This window comes from Diuraphis noxia, unplaced genomic scaffold (assembly GCF_037042655.1).
Source record: "Diuraphis noxia isolate RWA-SAM2 unplaced genomic scaffold, SU_Dnox_SAM2 contig0001, whole genome shotgun sequence".
NCBI lineage: Eukaryota > Metazoa > Arthropoda > Insecta > Hemiptera > Aphididae > Diuraphis > Diuraphis noxia.
Genome location: NW_028301711.1, coordinates 18,267,654 through 18,281,547, shown reverse-complemented (window position 1 = coordinate 18,281,547; position 13,894 = coordinate 18,267,654). Strand labels below are relative to the sequence as shown.

Sequence of the window (13,894 nt, the reverse complement as noted above, 5' to 3'; positions counted from 1 at the left end):
CAGAATTTTTGAATAATTTTTAAAAAATACTTCAAAAATACAAATATGGCCAAAGATCCATTATTGTGCGCCAGTAAATTTACACCTACATTTACCAAAAAAACTGCTAAACATAAATGGCAAATCATAGCAGATCAACTTAACGCTTTGCCAGGAGCAGAGAAGAGCGGAGATAAATGGAAAAAAGTAAATTACCTACTTAATTTAATACTTAAATGTAGCTTACCAGAGAATATTGATTTTCACTTTTATTAATAATGTATTACATTTTGTTTACACCTATACTATTCTATAATTGGATAGTTATGATTCTTTAAATAATTATTAAATAATGTACTATGAATATTTTAATCCTGTATGATCAAATTAAAAATGTATAATCTTACTTGTACTAATTTGAATTTGAATTGGTTTAATATATGATTTGTAATATTTGGTCTGTGAGGCCTTAATAATAATTCAATATAGTAGAACCAACGCCAAGTAGGAAAAAATTGGTATTTCCATAAAACAATCATTTAACTCATCCAAATCAACCTAAACAGAATCAATTTTAAGAAAACTTAATTTGTGGATTTTGGTTCTTTGGATGTGATTATAAGTGTTACAGTATGATAGTATTATGAATTTATCCCTCTACAGTCTACACAAAAGTGTACTTCTACACTTAAATAGTGCTGTAGTCCTAAAAAAAGCAGAGGGTATACTATGAGTTATAATATTAAACATTCATACCATCATTAGGTATCACTTTGGTAGAGGGTAAATAACACAATACACATATTATATTAATTTTAATCTGATCGAATACTTTGGTAGAGGGTAAATAACACAACACACATACATTAATTGTGAAAATTAAAATTAAAACTAAACATTTTTTTCTAAATAAATTTATTGAAAAATATTCCATAAATGTTGTCTGGATTCCGATTTTGTTAAATTATTTCTTTTCAATATTAATAATAATCTAATGACTTTTATATTTATATTATTTGGCAATTTCATTACAACAGAGAGTAGGTATACGGCGTATACCCTCCACTACAGCACTGAACTTAAACCAGGTAAAATTTTTATTTTTTATTTTTCATACCTCACATAGGCACATGGACGCCCCCAATCTTTTTTCCATGGGGGGGGGGGGGGAAATTGTAATTTAAAAATAAAGGACGATTTATTTTTATAAAATAGATTCTTTACTTCTACATCAAAACTATTAGGTATTTTTACATATTATAGAATTTTTAAATTGATTATTTACAAAAATATTATTATTTTAATTTATTAATTTTGATTAAGTACATACTACAACATAATTTTTTGTTAAATACAAATTGTAATCTACGTGGACATTCTCTACCAAAATTGTATTAGTAATTTTTTAATTAATTGGTCCTTCTCTGAATTTACTTGTTCACGATGGACACTTAACATCTAGTTCACTCATTGTTGATCGAAATCATGTACACCTTTACCCTGCAAATGTTTCATACCAAATTGAAAACTCAGGGAGGGGCAAATGCTCTCCCCACTGGAGATGCCCATGCATATGTTTGACTAGAAACTTCATATTTTTGTATAGATAGTGGACTAGAATTATTGCAAATTTATACCATATCAATGTACAATAGATTTTATATCCTTATCTCTTACAAATTATATAATTTAAGTAATTTAAGTATCACTTAAATCCTTCATAGCTACGCCTATGCATATACCTACCTACATTAATACATAACTTATAATATTACAGTTAATACTCCATATACCTATTCAATAATCGTCTCTTTTTATTACTTTTAAATTAATTTTATTATAGATCTCAAAAGAAAAAAAAACTACTGCTACTTGTTTGGGTGAAAGCAATACAGCTGCAACTAGATTGGGAGATATAGCACAGAGGAAATGTGATCAAAAATTAAACTTTTGGAGGAAAATAATGTGTTGTTGAAAAACCTTGGAACCACTCTTGGCACATTACTGACCAAGTTAACAGAAAAATGACTGAAAACAGGATTTTAAAGACTGGACTGTATTTTATAAAAACTTTATTTGTTAACTTTAGCAACGAAATTAGTTAAAAAGGTTATTATAATATTATTTGTTATAATTAGTTTTAAAAAATGTTTATTTTTATTTTATACTGTTACTTATATTTTTAACAAATGACCAAACGAAGGAATAAAAAACAGTTTAAAAGTATTTTCAATAACAAATCTTTAGTGTATATATTTGCAGAGTCCGTCAGAACAAATGCATGTTTTTTTATATGTAACAAAATTTAGGTTTTGAAAATAATGTCTTACATATGGCTCATTTCGCGTTTTGGGGACATTCCGTGTCCTCCTTGCTCCCTTGACTTGAGAATATGCAATTTTTTGTTGGTGGGGTCACATACAATCAAAAGTCTACCAATACAAACCACGAACCCTTGATGAATTGAAAGACGAAATCACTCAAGTGGTGAGACAAATTTCGAGACAGATGCTAATTGACACGATAGGATCGTTTTGCGAGTGCCAACACCTCTACTTAGTGGTTCAAGGGCATATGCCTGACATTATTTTCAAAACCTAAATTTTGTTACATATGAATAAACTGCACATGCGTATGCATTTTTTGATATAATAAAACATTTTTTACTGAAATTACTTTGAGCATAGCATCATTTTGAAAAACATGAGTTTGTTCTGATGGACCCTGTATTATTAACTGTTAAGAATAAAAAGATTAAAAAGTATGCATGTTTTTAAATACAATAGAAATTACTTTATTTTATACGCCATGTCTATGAAAAAGGTATTTTGCAACTTTATCTCGCTGTTGTCTCCCAAGAGTCAACTCTATAATGCGATTATTATCTGCCAATATTTCTTGGTCTCCCAGCATACCCAAATTGTCATGTTCCTCAATATCGTGTTCATATGTCATAGGGAAATTGTTTGCGATACACATATTATGCAAAACTACACATGCATTTATTATGGACGATGCTTTTTCCGGTTTGTAATGTAGTATTCTATCCTTTAATAAGCACCTTAAAAAAACAAAGTTATTTGGTAAAAAATGTGTAAAACAATAAAATTTAAAACCATTGTTACCTAAATCTCATTTTTAACACCCCATTGCAACGTTCAATAATACATCTGGTTGACATTTGTTTTGTATTGAAAAATTTTTCAGCATCTGTTGTAGGATTGGTTATAGGTGTTAATAACCATTGCCGCAAGGGATATCCAGAATCACCTGGTATTTTTTATACAAATAAATCATTAATTAGAAAACATTAGTTGTAAACAATACACTCTTATATTTGAATATAAGCAAAATACTTTAAAAATGTACTTTAGAACAGTGTCTTAATTACTTTAATAAAAGTATTTAAAATTACCACAAATATATTTAAATTCAAGTATTCAAATACTTGTGTTTAAACACTTTAGAACACATTATTTATTCATATTTTAAATAAGATGTTAAGAGAAGATTATTTTACCCAATAAATAAAAGTTGTCATAATTGCGTCTGTATAATTCCTGAAGTACTGGTAAGACCAAACTATTGTTCCATATATGTGTGTCATGGGTACTGCCAGGAAATCGTGCATTAACATTCAAAATTCTTAATTTTGAATCACAAATCTAAATTTGAGATGAATTAAAATTATTATTTATTTAAATACACATTTGAGCTTCAGGAAGAATCCTTTGTGTTGTAGCCCCCTAACATTTTTGATATTATTTTTATTACAACAATAAATTTCTTTATTTAATGCATTAAACAATTTGTCTAGCAAACATTTTTTTTTATATATATATATATATGTAGAACCTTTATTTTTGAACATTGAACTTATTACCTATTACAAAATAAATACATTCATTTTTTTTTAATTAATTGAATAAATTACTCATTGCGGACTTCTGTGAGTTCATTCAGGTTTTTTGGAAACTTCACCCATTCGTTGAATATTTCAGGATGGTTAAGTGCTTCAACTACCTCGCTAATACAACGTGATACAGTTGGTTGTGATAAAGCTGCAAACCGACTGTTTCCAATTGGAGACTGATATGAGCCATTAGCCAAAAAGTTTAATGTAACTAACACCTAAATAAATAACTATGTTAAGGTATCATCACTATAATTTACATTGTACAGATTCTGAAGACATGAAATATAATATCAATTTATACATTATATTCACTTACTTTTGTATTCAAATCAATTGCAGAATAACGATCTTTTGAAACTATACAAGTTTGTAAAAGTTCAATTATATTTCTAACAAGATTTTTAGAAAGTCTGAAATTTTTTAGAAACAATCGATCTGTTAGAAATGGATCCGAAATCATCTCAGGTATTCGTGTTTGTCGTTCATTAAGTAAGTGTTCATGATTTTCAACATTATTAATTGCAAACAACATAGCCATTTCGTCAAAGTTAGCCATTTTATAAAATCAAACTATCAAAGGTTATTAATTTATCGTAACCAAAACTTCACTGTTTGTAATTTTAAAATGAATTTATCGGAAAATTATAATCAATTATTTGAAACTAAACAACTGTTACAAATTACAATATCACATATCACATATCATGATATAAACAACACGGTATGATCGTAATTTTTTGACGGTCAGATACCAAGGACTTTATAAATACTTTCGGTAAGCACATGACGTCATAAGCCCGCAAAATTTAAATTTGTTCTAAGCAAAATAAAACAGAAGGGGATTCCTGTACCATAAACTTTTACTTTGTATTTCATATTATCTCAGCGTGGGTTACTCTACAGGCAGTGGAAATATGAGTGATGGTACATTAAGGAAAAGCCGTATTGTATTCAATTTAAAATAATAAAGATCAAAGAATAATTAAATTAACAATATATTTCTGTTGGTAGGTAAATATTTTTTTTTTTTAAATAAACGTTTTGAAAATTAAATAGCGGCAAATTGCTTGATTTCACTGATTAATGATTATACTAGTATCTATTCTGTGGTATGAGTGTATGACACAATGTCATAGTTCATACTCCATAGTCCATAGACCCATTGCGGCGTCGGCGAATTGCTTTGTCTTATGCCTCGTTTCCTTATATGATGAACACAAAAATATGATGAATGGAAATAAATAATTTTTGGCGAACGATGAAAAATTAGTGAAGTCAATAACTTAATGTCGATAATGATGATGAAACTTAGGTAAAATATACAACTTTAATACATATTACAATTAATAATATTATAATAAATAACAACAAATCTTATTATATATATTTACATGTAGGATATACCTAATTCAATTTTATTATTTATTTTTTAAATTTATTAAGTTTACTTTTTTTTATTTTTTATTGATTGTTTTTCTTGAATCATTTTGTTTAAATGATTGGAATGATTGTTTGGAATATTATTGCGATTTTTTAATAATGCTATTACTTTTTCTGTCACTTTATCCATTATACCAGGTCCTTTATGAATATCTTTAGATCCATGGTATTCTCTAAATACCATTTCAATAAACATGCCACATTGAATCATGTCCATCGATGACTCAAGTAAATTCCCTTCAGAGACATATTCAGTCCAATTATCCAATCCATCTTTGGATGTTTTTGATGTTTTTGCCAATTCCGGATATTTTCCAATAAATTTTCTGGCAACAGCACCTGCAACATACTGTAGACAGTCTATCTCAATCATATTTAGATTTAAGGCATCCAAATTAGTCTACAGTACATAAAGTTTCAATGTTACCTTTGACCTTTAATAAATTCATAACATCAACTAAAATTCCTTTTTCTACACTAAACATAATAGCCCAATGTCTCAAAGTAGAAAGTCCTATAATAGGTATAGGAAAAATTAATGTCTATTTTTTGATTAATTAGTTAACATTTTAATTATGTTTAAAGTATTTTTTTTGTTCTCAAACCTGGTAATGGAAATCCTTTTTTATCCATTAAATAAATATATGCTTTTTTTGAAAGACTTCTTAATGTTATAGCTGATGCTTCAGTTTGCCATTTATATGGTTTTTGTTTTTTATGTAACAATAATTGAATTTGAGTTGGGGTAAATAAACCATTTAAAATGTTATTTAATTTTTGATTAAATTGTAATTCATTAGTTGTTTTCATTAATTCAATACAATGCTTTTATTTTATAATTACATTTCTTAATTTTAACTGCATACCCAAAAGTGTTGAATACTTTTGATACATATCATTACCTAATTGTTTAAGTCTGTCAAAAATCAAAATACAAAATGGGAATTATTAGTCTGAAATTCAAATAAATTTTTTGGTAAAATAATGATCCTAATAAACAACGCTGGGCATTAATGAGTTCAAAAGTTTATTTTATTTTAACTTTTTAACTTAACTAGTCTATTTTGTTTTATATCAAAAAATATCTACAAAAGTATCTAAAATTAAATTTGTACAGATAAGTATAATTAGTTTTAATAATAATACTTAGTTAGGACTAGAGCTCTCAAATTTATTTCACATGTATTTAGAACACAATATTTACTAAATGTATTAAATTTAAATAAAATATTTAAAAATTATTAATAATTTCCGTAAAATACTAAAAACTAAAAATATCTGTTCGGATAATAATTTCCGTAGAATACTAAAAACTAAAAATATCTGTACGGATAATAATTTCAGTAAAATACTAAAAACTATAAATATCTGTACGTTTTTTTTTTTATGCTAATACAACATTTTTGAAACAAAATGTATGAAACTGTGTTAAATTGCACGTGTATCCATAAATTTAACTACACGTGAAATAGAGACCTCTAGTTAGGACCAGTGTTCGACTTGGCAAAATTAAATTAGGGGAACTCAATTAAATATAAAGAGTCCCCATCACATTTTAAATGTTATTGAACACACATCCCCAAATACCTCTCATTAAATCATATAAAAAATATTTATAAATAATCAATTTCAAAAGTTAAAAATACAAGTTAATATATTACACAGGTATTATAATTTACATATTTAATTCTAAGCTAACCAGTAGCTATAGATTATTATAATTAAAAATCATTCCTAGGATTTCAAATCCTCAATATTGATTGATAGAGCTATCCGGTAGTCACATATCAATCCTCGATTTTGGCTGTTTAACCTGAAACAAAAAAATCTTTGCCGAAGTATCAAATCCACAGAAAAAGTTGTTAATCAAAAAAATTATGTAATAATATTATATAATGGGTATTCATAGCTTAGAATATTTTTCTTTGTAAAAAAAACATTTTTATGCACATCACGCTACCAGTGATAAACATAAAAATAATATGGACATTTATATAAATCTAAACTATGAATACCATTCATAAGCAAGCAACACTAAAATTTAAAACAAATATTTTAAATGTTAAGTCAAAGATGTAAGTGATAAATACAATATAACCTGATATTTTCTGTTTGACACTTTTCCAACGATTTTCTTAAATTATCTAATTCATTAGTATTTTCTACACAGAGTTGGCTTCCCTATACAGACAAATATAATATCGAATAATTTAAGAACATTAAAAATTATAAAAGTACAATAAATTATATACATATTATATCTTACCATTTCATCACTGATATCAACATCAGGCATAGCAACGTCATCAGCAGATGCATTAAACAAAGAACGCCGGCAAGGAACTGGACTGTGAGTCATATTCTCTGATTTAAGAAAAGTCTGTAAAAATGTTAGATTAATAATAAAATATTTGAATACAATCTTTATAATATAATTTTTAGTTAACCGTAGAATCATTATTAGTTGGCGTTACATAATCTGACACAATAAATTTTGGTGATCTTTGCTTCAAAGAATGGCCAGATCTTTTACTAGACACTGATGTCATGGAACCAAGACTGAGACATGTACCACTATTCTCAGCTGAATTAATACACTGTAATGAAAAATAATAAATATGAATGCCAATTGTAATATTAAAAAGTTATAAGTGTAATTTAATAATTATATAAAAAACCGAATAGTCATGAGATTTGGATTCTTCACACTCTATGACAGTAAATATACTATTTCTAGGACTTCTAGTTCTGGACACCCAGCGTTTTACCATAGCTTGATTAGACTTAAAACATAAATATAAATTAATGCATAATATAAATTTAATGTAACGATAAATTTAATTCCAATTAAATATGTGTATTTACTGGAATTAATTCATCACCGGGCAAGTTTAATGTAGGAATAGCATCAGCTTTTAGCTTTCTACAGTTTTGTGGGGAATAGTTCTGCATCTTCTGAATCAGCGGTTTAAAATAATCCTCATTGGAAAAATGTAATGAACATACATATGCAATAAAAAAAAATATAAAAATATAATATATTATTTGAAAAAAACAGTAGTAGTATTTTAGATAGCTGATAGGTACAAGTTTTCAACTTTGCTTTTGTCACAGAATTTTTTTAATTATTTTTATGAATTAAATATGTTTTTTACTAATGTTTTAATGTTAATGTGGAATTTAATCATAAAAAAAATGAGATATGAGATATTGCCATGAGGGTAGCACAGATTTCTATATAATACTCTATAGAAGTCCGTGGAGGGTAGCGATATGTATATTAAACAAATTTGTATATAATTTAATAATTATCTATGTTTTTTATCTGTAAAGGCTGAATAGGTAGGTATATACTATTATCTAATTATCTTATTATATATTATATTATGTTGAATAAAATCATAAATAATATTTAATTAATGATCTAGTTCTTACCAGATGAAATATTTATTGGTCTATTTTTTCTACAAGCCGATACCCACAACTTCTGGATGATAGGATCCTTCGGAAACCTATGTATTCTGGGTATTTCTTCCTCACTGGTAATTGATTTATTTCTAGATCTACTCCCTGTAGTGCATCCAGAAACAGCACATACAGGAGCCATTGCAGGTAAATTAAACTCTGTTTCAAATGAAAGTGTGTAAGAACAAAAAACAAATTCGCATAATTCGATGAACTAATAATATTACTACTAACAAATTGAAAACCCAATTGATACAAATCAAATAATGTTACTGATAATAAGGGTAAGCAAGTGACGTATTGCGCAGACTAGAACCAAAAATGGTTTTTTGCGATCATACCGTGTTGTTTATAATATCATGTCACATATCATCATGCGACACAGTCGAATGTTTTTCATTCGACTAAAGTCATACATCTTTTCAAGAATACCAATTATTTAATTTCATGCGTTCTTGATGTAACTTTAAAACAAATGACCATAGAGACATGACATTATAACCGAATGTTTATATAAGTATATTCTATCCACTATGCAATTTTCAAAATTTTCGACTTAAGTTGAACTATTCATAGGCATTTGAAATATTCAATCATTATTAGTTTTTTTTAAATTAATATCGATAAACATTTATTTGTTGAGCAGAAAAACTTTAAAATTTAATACAAGGCTCTTAACATATTGTTACAATACTAGTTGAAAAATAAAATTAATTCATAGTCACAATTTCTTTTTATAAGCATTCAAAGTTTGAATTTTGACAAAATACGTAAAAATCACAAAATATTTTAAACTAGAAATTCATAAAAAATGTTCTTTTTAAATCTAAGATTTGAAAATGTTATACAAGATTCCTTAAAAGTTTTTCAATCTTTATCACAAATAAAAAGTCCACCGGAAATTCAAATTAAATTTTTATGAGCATTTGAAATTTAAATTTTTACAACATTGGATTTTCAATTTTAGCGATTTCTTTATTTTGGTGTAACTCTAAAACAAATGATTGCAGATACTTGAAATTTTCAATGAATATTTATATATGCATTTTATATATTTGATAAAATTTTCAAAATATTTTAATTTGTTTTGAGCTGTTTACTGACATTTTAATTTTTCAACATTTTTAGTTTTTTTTTTTATAAATATCGATAAAAATGTATGTGTTCGGTAGAAAAGCTTGAAAATTTAATACAAGGCTTCTAACATATTTTTACAATAGCAGGTGAAATATAAAAGAAATTTATTGGCACAATTTTTTTTTACAAGCATTCAAAGTTTGAATTTTGACAAAATATTATGTAAAAATCACGAAAATCACGAAAATTCGCAAATTATTTTTAACTAGAAATTATTAAAAAATTTTCTTTTTACACCTAAGATTTGAAAATTTTTAATAATTTATATTATATCCTAGACAGATAAACCGTCTTCGCTCAGAATCGTTTTTCGTATACAATGATATAATATCATTGGATTCAAATTTAATTCCATCCATTACAGTAACCCACTATTGTAACCTATACTGTACAGCAGAGCGACATCCACGATTTACCCACCGCTTTTTTATTTATACTCTTAAATCTTAATGTTATTTGATCGGTATAACGCGTTTAGTTTACAAAACGGTCAAAATAGGGTCGCCGTCCTGTTTCATACAGGATTGTCCTTTATTTCGGCCTTATGTCCTGTCGTCCTTTCTCAGGACGCTTTTTGTCCTGTATTTTCAAGTCTGTCCCATGTTAATAACGTTTTTTGCTGTTAATTTATAATTTTTGAAATTTATTTTATAAAAATACCGTTTTTTTTTATTATATTATAATGTACGACATAATTGAATAGAACGATATAAGAGTCCATATTTTCAGTTGTATATTTTTAGATGTTTGTTTTCACTTTAGTTATTGTTGCATCACATTGTTGTAGTCTGTAAACGACGTAAACCGCACGTATAATAGTATAGTTACTATATATTATATATACCCGAATAAAAATCAAAAATAATAATAGTAAATACTTATTATATTGTTATACATTATTGTCCTATATTTTGGTCAGAACCTATGGAGGTTGAATTGTGTTTACAAATACCAGGAATTCATGAACCGGATGCGCGCGCCCGTTCGCCGCCCGCGGTATTTGTATTACTCGTAATCCTAAACGACTGAACGGTTGTGTATACATTATACGTCATTATTAAAAAATAAGCTTGCCTTTCGTCAAAGTTTGACCGGGACAGTTCCGGTTTTAACAGCATATCCAACATATAAATGAAACCTATGTGTTTTAACGGGTTTAGAACGATGGTGCAAAAATTAATTGGCGGAAACCATTATTTTGGAAGTTATAGCCTTCCAAAGTTTGCAATTTTACGTTTATACGATTGCGCAAAACGCTATGTTTTTCGCGCTTATAACGAATTTTTCAATTTTTTTTTTTTCAAATCCTAGTTAAATCAACATTTTTATTACATTTTTTTCGTCAAATGCATTTTGGTTAGGGCTTTCCCATTGTCCCTGTGACCTACTTAAGGTGGTGTCGCACAGCAAGTCGAGGGATATTTTCGATTTGCGGAGCGGAGCGACGGCGCCGAGGAGCGTAGCAACGAGTGCCGCTAGCAAGGCATCACTGCCCATACTACGGCATAACTTACCCTGTGACCTTTGTAAACTTTGGAAGGCTATAACTTCTAAAATAATGGTTTCCGCCAATTAATTTTTGCACCATCGTTCTAAACTCGTTAAAACCCATAGGTTTCCGAAAAAAAAAATTGAAAAATTCGCGTGGGCGCTAAACTAGAAATGTTCCTAAAGATAGTGTTACATAGAGAACCTTGATATTAAATATTTAATTTCAATATTGATTTAAAATTTAATTAATATTAATATTTAATATCAAGGCTTGTGTTATTGATGTGTGATACACTAATAGTGACAAAATAGTTTTAGCAACATATAAAATAATTGATGAAAATTATAAACAAAACATATTCATTCTTTCCATTTATAATACTTTACATATCAAAATTACATGATTTACTGTTTTAACCGTTCAACAAATTGTATGGACACCTTATTCGCCATGGCCATATACGTTAGAACTGTCATAAATGAAATGTACAACTTTATTATTATTATTATTTTATTTTTATTTTTTTGTTGTTAATATCACCTTTTAGATATTTCAACAAAATATGTTCTTAACACTTGAACTTCAAATAATCAAAAAACCAAAAAACGACTGTGTGTTTCTGATTTTTTTAACTTTTCTAACACCAAAAACCATAAAAAAAACTTAATACAACATTATCGTTCATCCTCTTAAGAAGAGACACCATACTCGCATGTGTTGTTTCCGTCTAACAGTGGCGTAACATGGCAAATTTGGCAAAATATCGTTTTTTTTATTATATTATAATGTACGACATAATTGAATAGAACGATATAAGAGTCCATATTTTTCAGTTGTATATTTTTAGATATTTGTTTTTACTTTAGTCATTGTTGCATCACATTGTTGTAGACGACGTAAACCGCACGTATAATTATAGTATAGTTACTAATTTACTATATAATAAATATACCCGATTAAAAATCAAAAATAATAATAGTAAATACTTATTATATTGTTATACATTTTTGTCCTATATTTTTTGGTCAGAACCTATGGAGGTTAAATTGTGTTTACGAATACCAGGAATTCATGAACCGGATGCGCGCGCCCGTTCGCCGCCCGCGGTATTTGTATTACTCGTAATCCTAAACGACTGAACGGTTGTGTATACATTATACGTCATTATTAAATAGGCCTGCCTTCGTCCCAGTTTGACCGGGACAGTTCCGGTTTTAACAGCATGTCCCAGCTAGTCATTAATTTTGTCCCGGTTAATGGAAGTGCATTAATTACTGTATATAATATCATTACATAATAATTATCGTATTATGATATTTAAATTTTATCCACACAGTTTCAGCGTTTCAGGTTTATTTGTCAATCTATTTCTATACGATTGTATATAAAATATAATTTTTTAAATACAATTATTATCAGTGTATTGACATGATTTATGAATAAAAATAAGAGGTCTAATGGTATGTAAAATGAATTTTGGTCTAACTTGTAATCAATTCATATGAAAATATTAAGAATAAAAAAGCTGTATTGAAAAATCCATTCAACAGAAAAATATCAAAATTAATTTATAACTAATAAAATGCAGTTTATGTAAAATAAATTGTAATGATTTATTATTTTTAAATAAAATAACAGATATTTTTTATTTCCATATAATTATACTTACTAAATTTAAAAAAAAAAACATTATTTTATAATATGATGTTCCGGTTAGGTGATTTTAAAATCTGGAAACACTAACATTATGTAGTACGCCACATAGTATGCCACATGCAAAAGTCTATCGCTCAAAAATAATTTTGTACTTACGACTTACAAGCACGATTAAAGATATTATAATGGTTATCCAACGGGTGACGCGCCATGTCAATTTCATACAAGTTAAGTTCAATTTGTATACAAGACCCACCAAGCAGTGGCGTAGACAAGGGGGTGACGTGGGAGTCAGACCCCCCCCACATTAGCTTTATTTTTTGTTTTTGCTTACATTATGTAGTATGCACTATAATGTAATATTTTTTCATATTGTGAATTATGATCTATCGAGCTATTGAATGTTGACAGTTTTTTCAATATACTGATTACTGAATACCATTATAATTTTATTTTTGTTTATTTATAGCAAATTAGCAAAGTAAACAGTAATATTTATTTGGTCAAAATGGTCGATGACGATTGACGACTACCCGACTACGATTATGCTTTTTTATAGCTTAATATCTTATTATTTATAGAGACAACAATATACAGTATATTATATATATAATATGTCTATAAAGTTATGTTTACACATTTTGAATTTTTCAATATTATAAATATTTAAAATTTGTTTTTTATTAATTTTATTAGACTTTAAATGATCATGCTAAACATGAATACCATTAACATTAAACAAGGTACCTTAGAAAAAAATTTTGAGAGGGTGAGGGATTTTCCAATTTTCACCTCCCATTTAGTTGTCA

General features: G+C 27.4%; 1 pseudogene across 1 annotated transcript; it reads right to left on the bottom strand.

Annotated features, from left to right (window-relative positions):
- Positions 1-6,971: 6,971 nt before the first annotated feature.
- LOC149060111 (uncharacterized) lies at positions 6,972-9,091 on the bottom strand (annotated as a pseudogene). Its single transcript, XR_016189590.1, has 6 exons — positions 8,773-9,091; positions 8,201-8,348; positions 8,014-8,118; positions 7,783-7,932; positions 7,602-7,715; positions 6,972-7,516 (listed from the first exon to the last, which is right to left on the bottom strand). The product of XR_016189590.1 is annotated as an uncharacterized LOC149060111 (transcript).
- Between the last annotated feature and the right edge of the window lie 4,803 nt (positions 9,092-13,894).